The sequence below is a fragment of the Saimiri boliviensis genome, chromosome 2 (assembly GCF_048565385.1).
Source record: "Saimiri boliviensis isolate mSaiBol1 chromosome 2, mSaiBol1.pri, whole genome shotgun sequence".
Classification (NCBI taxonomy): domain Eukaryota; kingdom Metazoa; phylum Chordata; class Mammalia; order Primates; family Cebidae; genus Saimiri; species Saimiri boliviensis.
Window position 1 is genome coordinate 146,514,672 of NC_133450.1, and position 6,000 is coordinate 146,520,671.

Sequence of the window (6,000 nt, forward strand, 5' to 3'; positions counted from 1 at the left end):
ACAGGTGCCCACCACCACACTTGGGTGATTTTTGTATTTTTAGTAGAGACAGGAGTTTCACCATGTTGGCCAGGCTGGTCTTGAACTCCTGACCTCATGTGATCTACCTACCTCAGCCTCCCAAAGTGCTGGGATTACAGGCATGAGCCACTGTGCCTGCCCTGGAATTTCTTTTCTTTTCTTTTCTTTTTTTTTTTTTTTTTTTTTTTGAAAGAAAGAGAGGGGGAGAGAGAACAGGAGTCTTGCTCTATTGCTCAGGCTGAAATGCAATCTAAAAATAGGTATTAAAAACCTCTTTTATGCCGATAGTTGTGCTTAACAGCGGAGACAGGAAGGAATAAGGGAAGAAAATAACAAACAGCCAACCAATATTGCATTTAAGTCTGTGAAATGCTATGCAAATGCTAAAGAATGATTTACTTCCAGTTCTGTGGTCACTTTCAAAATAGGTGTAATATGATACTGAGAAAAATGTATGTTCTGTGGACCTGGGGTGAAGAATTCTATAAATATTCACTGAGTTTACTTGTTCCAGATCTGAGTTCAAATCATAGATGTCCCTGTTAATTTCCTATCTCGTTGATCCATCGAATATTAACAATGTGGTGTCAAAGTCTCCCGCTATTACTGTGTGGGAGTCCAAGTCTCTTTATAAGTCATTAAGAACTTGTCTTAGGTATCTGGGTGTTCCTATATTGGGTGCGTATATATTTATGATCATTGACTCCTGTTGTTGCATTGATCCTTTTACCATTATGTAATGTCCTTCTTTGTTTCTTTTCGTCTTTGTTACTACTAAAGTCTATTTTGTCAGAGATGAAAGTTACAACTCCTGTTTTCTCTTTTTTTTTTTGTTTTGCTCTCCATTTGATTGGTAAGTCTTCCACCAACCCTTTGTTTTGAGCCTTTGTGTGTCCTGCTTATGAGATGGATCTGGATACAGCGAACCAGTGGATTTTGACTTTTTATTAAATTTGCCTGTGTCTTTGATTGGGGCATTTAATCCATTTAAATTTAGGATTAATATTGATATTTGTGAGTTTAATATTGTCATTTAATGCTACCTGGCTATTTTGCCCATTAGTTGATATAGATTCTTCATTATGGAGATACTCTTTACCTTTTGGTAAGTTTTTGGGGTGACCAATACTGGTTGTTCCTTTCTGTGTATAGCGCTTCTTTCAGAAGCTCTTATAAAGCAGGCCTGGTGGTGATGAAATCTCTGAGTGCTTGCTTGTTTGTGAAAATTTTTATTTTTCCTTCATTTATGAAGCTTAATTTGGCTGGATATGAGATTCTGGGTTGAAAATTCTTTTCTTTGAGGATATTGAATATTGACCCCCACTCTCTTCTAGTTTGTAGGGTTTCAGCTGAGAGATCTGCTGTGAGTCTGATAGGCTTCCCTTTATGGGTAACCTGACCTTTATCTGTAGCTGCCCTTAGAATTTTCTCCTTTATTTCTACCTTAGTGAATCTAACAATTATGTGTCTTGGGGTTGCTCTACTTGAGGAATATGTTTGTGGTGTTCTCTGTATTACCTCAAGTTGAGTATTTTCCTGCCTTACTAGGTTGGGAAAGTTTTCCTGAATAATATCCTGAAGAATATTTTCCAGCTTGGATTCATTCTCTTCATGACATTCAGGTACACCTATCAAACATAGATTAGGTCTTTTCACATAGTCCCATATTTCTTGGTGAATTTGCTCATTTCTTTTTACTCTTTCTTCTCTAATCTTGTCTTCTCGTTTCATTTCATTAAGTTGGTCTTGAACCTCTGATATCCTTTCTTCTGCTTGATCAATTCGACTGTTAAAACCTGTGCATACTTCGCAGAGTTCTCGTATTGTATTCTTCAGTTCCATTAATTCACTTATATTCCTCTCTAGATTGTCTATTCTCGTTAGGATTTCGTCAAACCTTTTCTCAAGGTTCTTAGTTTCTTTACATTGGGCTAGAACGTGTTCTTTCAACTCCCAGAAGTTTCTTATTATCCACCTTCTGAAGCCTAAATCTGTTATTGGAACGCACTCGTTCTCCATCAGGCCTTGTTCGCTTGTTGATGAGGAACCGTGATCCCCTGTAGAGGGAGAGGCATTCTGATTTTGGGCACTCTCAGCCCCTTCATGCTGGTTTCTTCCCATCACTGCAAATTCATCCACCTGTTGTCCCTGCAACTACCGACCCTCAAATTAGGTCTCTGAGTGGACGTCCAACTTGTTGATTGCCAGCGCCGGAATCTGAGCAACCCCCTACCGGGCCAAAACAGCGGCGCCAAGATTCCTGGTGCCTTTCTGCCCGGGAATCCCGGCCTAGCCTCCCTCCCGAGTCCCTTCTTCAATCAGCCGAATAGGCAACTCTGCCTTCCCGGAGCTCCAAACGTCCACCAAAAGGGGACCCAGTCCCGCCCACTCTGCACCAAGAACCACCGCACCGACAAACAAACCGCGAGCAACAAAAACATCTGAAAGTGCAGCGTCCTCTCCCTCTCCGCGTTCTCACTGGTCTCACTGGGAGCCACAATCCTGAGCCGCCAGCAATCAGCCATCCTGGATCTCTCCTGCCCTGGAATTTCTCAGGGTATGGGAGTCTTTGCTGTGCTAACGAGCTGATAGTGGCAGGCTCTCAGATGGCTTCAGGAAGGGTACCGGTCACTGGAAAGACCAACCACTTAATTTAAGGGTTGGCGCTTTGATATCAGTCTGACCTCCTGACTTCAGAGGGGACTGGGGCTGGAGATTGAGTTCAGTTGAGTAGACAGTGATTAAATCAATCATGCCTAGATAAGGAAACCCCAGTAAAAGACTCTGACCACAGAAGCTCAGTGGGGCTTCTTGGTTGGTGAACACATTGATGGGCTGGGAGGGAGATGTTTCCTGATTTTAAGAGGAAAGAGCAAGAAGGCTCTGTGTTCCCTTCCAGATCCCGCCCTATGTGTAACTTTTATAATAATTTTTTTTTTTTTTTTTTGAGACGGAGTTTCGCTCTTGTTACCCAGGCTGGAGTGCAATGGCGCGATCTCGGCTCACCGCAACCTCCGCCTCCCGGGTACAGGCAATTCTCCTGCCTCAGCCTCCTGAGTAGCTGGGATTACAGGCACGTGCCACCATGCCCAGCTAATTTTTTTGTATTTTTAATAGAGACGGGGTTTCACCATGTTGACCAGGATGGTCTCGATCTCTCGACCTCGTGATCCACCCGCCTCGGCCTCCCAAAGTGCTGGGATTACAGGCTTGAGCGACCGCGCCCGGCCTATAATAAAATTTTAATCATAAGCATAGCACTTTTCCTGAGTTCTGTGAGTTGTCCTAGCAAATTACAGAAACGGAGTGGATCATGGGACCCCCAAATCCGTAGCGAGTAGATCAGAGTATGGATGACCTGGGGTCCCTACTGAGGGCTGGCATCTGACGTGAGGACAGTCTTGTGGAGGACTGAGCCTTACCTTGTGGAGCAGGCATCCCCAAACTGCGGCCCCCTGAGGCCATTTATCCGGCCCCCGCCGCACTTCAGGAAGGGACACCTCTTTCATTGGTGGTCAGTGAGAGGAGCACAGTATGTGGCGGCCCTCCAACGGTCTGAGGGACAGTGAACTGCCCCCCTGTGTAAAAAAGTTTGAGGACGCCTGTTGTGGAGTCTGATGCTAACCCAGGTGGTTAGTGTCAGAACTAAATTTCAGTGCACCTAGTTGTTAACCCGGTTGGGAATTTTGCCAAGACATTTTAACATATTCATTTACTTTCCTTCCTCTCTAATAGATGGTCATTTTAAAAAATTTAGATATGAGAAAGTAAAAGTCATCTGTCACTCCACTACCCAAATTGAACTACTTAGATATATATTTTTTCATTCTTTTTCCCATGTATGTGTGTGCATGTTACCTTAAGAGATGAGGCCAGGTGCAGTGGCTCATGCCCATAATTCCAGCATTTTGGGAGGCCAAGGCGGGCCAATTGCTTGAGGTCAGGAGTTTGAGGCCAACATGGTGAAATCCTATCTCTACTAAAAATACAAAAATTAGCTGGGTGTGGTGGCATGCACCTGTATTCCCAGCTACTCAGGGGGTTGAGGGATGAGTATCCCTTGAGCCTGGGAGGTGGAGCTTGCAGTGAGCTGAGACTGAGCTACTGCACTTCAGCCTGGGCCACAGCAAGACTTGGTATCAAAAAAAAAAAAAAAAAAAAAAAGGAGGGCAGCTGGCCAGGGGCAGTGGCTCATGCCTGTAATCCTAGCACTCTGAGAGAACAAGGAAGGAGGATGACGATTTCAGCTTAGGAGTTCGTGACCAGTCTAGGCAACATAGCGAGACCTCGATTCTACCAAAAAAAAAAAAAAAAAAAAAAAAAAAAAATTGGTTTAACATGGTGGCAAGCACCTTTAGTTACTGACGAGGCTGAGGTGGAAGCATCACTTGAGTCTCTGAGGTCAAGGCTACAAAGAGCCATGATCACACTACTGCACTCCAGCCTGGACAACAGAGAGAACCCCTATTAAAAAAAAAATGAGGGTGAGTGCAGTGGCTCACACCTGTAATCCCAGCACTTTGGGAGGCTGAGGGAGGTGGATCACAGGTCAGGAGTTCGAGATCAGCCTGGCCAACATGGTGAAACCCTGTCTCTACTAAAAATAGAAAAATCAGCTGGCTCTGGTGGCAGGCGCCTGTAATCCCAGCTACTCAGGAGGCTGAGGCAGGAGAATCACTTGAACCTGGGAGGCGGAGGTTGCAGTGAGATGAGATCCTGTCATTGCACTCCAGCCAGGGCAACAAGAGCGAAATTTTGTCTGGAAAAAAATTAAATTAAAATACTATTCCTTATTTTTTTTTTTTTTTTTTTTTTTTGAGATGGAGTTTTGCTCTTGTTACCCAGGCTGGAGTGCAATGGCGCGATCTCGGCTCACTGCAACCTCCGCCTCCTGGGTTCAGGCAATTCTCCTGCCTCAGCCTCCTGAGTAGCTGGGATTACAGGCACGTGCCACCATGCCCAGCTAATTTTTTGTATTTTTAGTAGAGACGGGGTTTCACCTTGTTGACCAGGATGGTCTTGATCTCTCGACCTCGTGATCCACCCGTCTCGGCCTCCCAAAGTGCTGGGATTACAGGCTTGAGCCACCGCGCCCGGCCTAAAATACTATTCCTTACTAGCGTTTGTGTGATGTTTTTCATAAGAACTTTTGTGATGGTTCAACATCCTTTTTCATTGAAAGTTCTAGAGCCGGGGTTGGTGGCTCAGGCTTGTAATCCCAGGACTTTGGGAGGCTGAGGGGGATGGATCACAAGGTCAGTCGTTCGAGACCAGCCTGGCCAAGATGGTGAAACCCTGTCTCTACTAAAAATGCAAAAATTAGCTGGGTGCAGTGGCACACACCTGTAATCCCAGCTACTCGGGAGGCTGAGGCAGGAGAATTGCTTGAACCCGGGAGGTGGAAGTTGCAGTGAGCCAAGATCGAACCATTGCACTCCAGCCTGGGTGACAGAGTGAGACTCCATCTCAAAAAAGAAAAAAAAAAAAAAAAAGAACGTTCTAGAACAAATATGTTTGTGTTAATTTTAGTTATGGGATGGCTGATTTCATTTTGACTGTTTTCTGAGATGGGGTGCATGAATCATCTTTGTCTTGACACCAATATGCAACTTTTAACCTTTTCGTTTTGAATAGGGTACAAAAAGGGATTTAGTTATCTATCATCCAGTTTTATGTTATTCAGAGTGCTCTGTGAAACAGAAAGACTTTAAGGCCCAGGTCTTGTCTATTTTTTTTTTCTCTTTTTTTGAGATGAAAAAAGAGTTTGTTATAAACATTTTGGGCTACCCCAAGATCCAGCCTTAGCTGAAGTCCACTAGTCCACATTAATAACTGTGCCTATTATCCGTTTATTGCCTCTCAGTTCCAAATTCATTCATTATCTACTCTGTGAAAATGGACCTGGGTCTTTCAAATATTGTTCCTGAGCATGGCAGTGGGGGCGGCTGGCTGTGGAGGAGGTCGGCTCAGCCAGGCAGT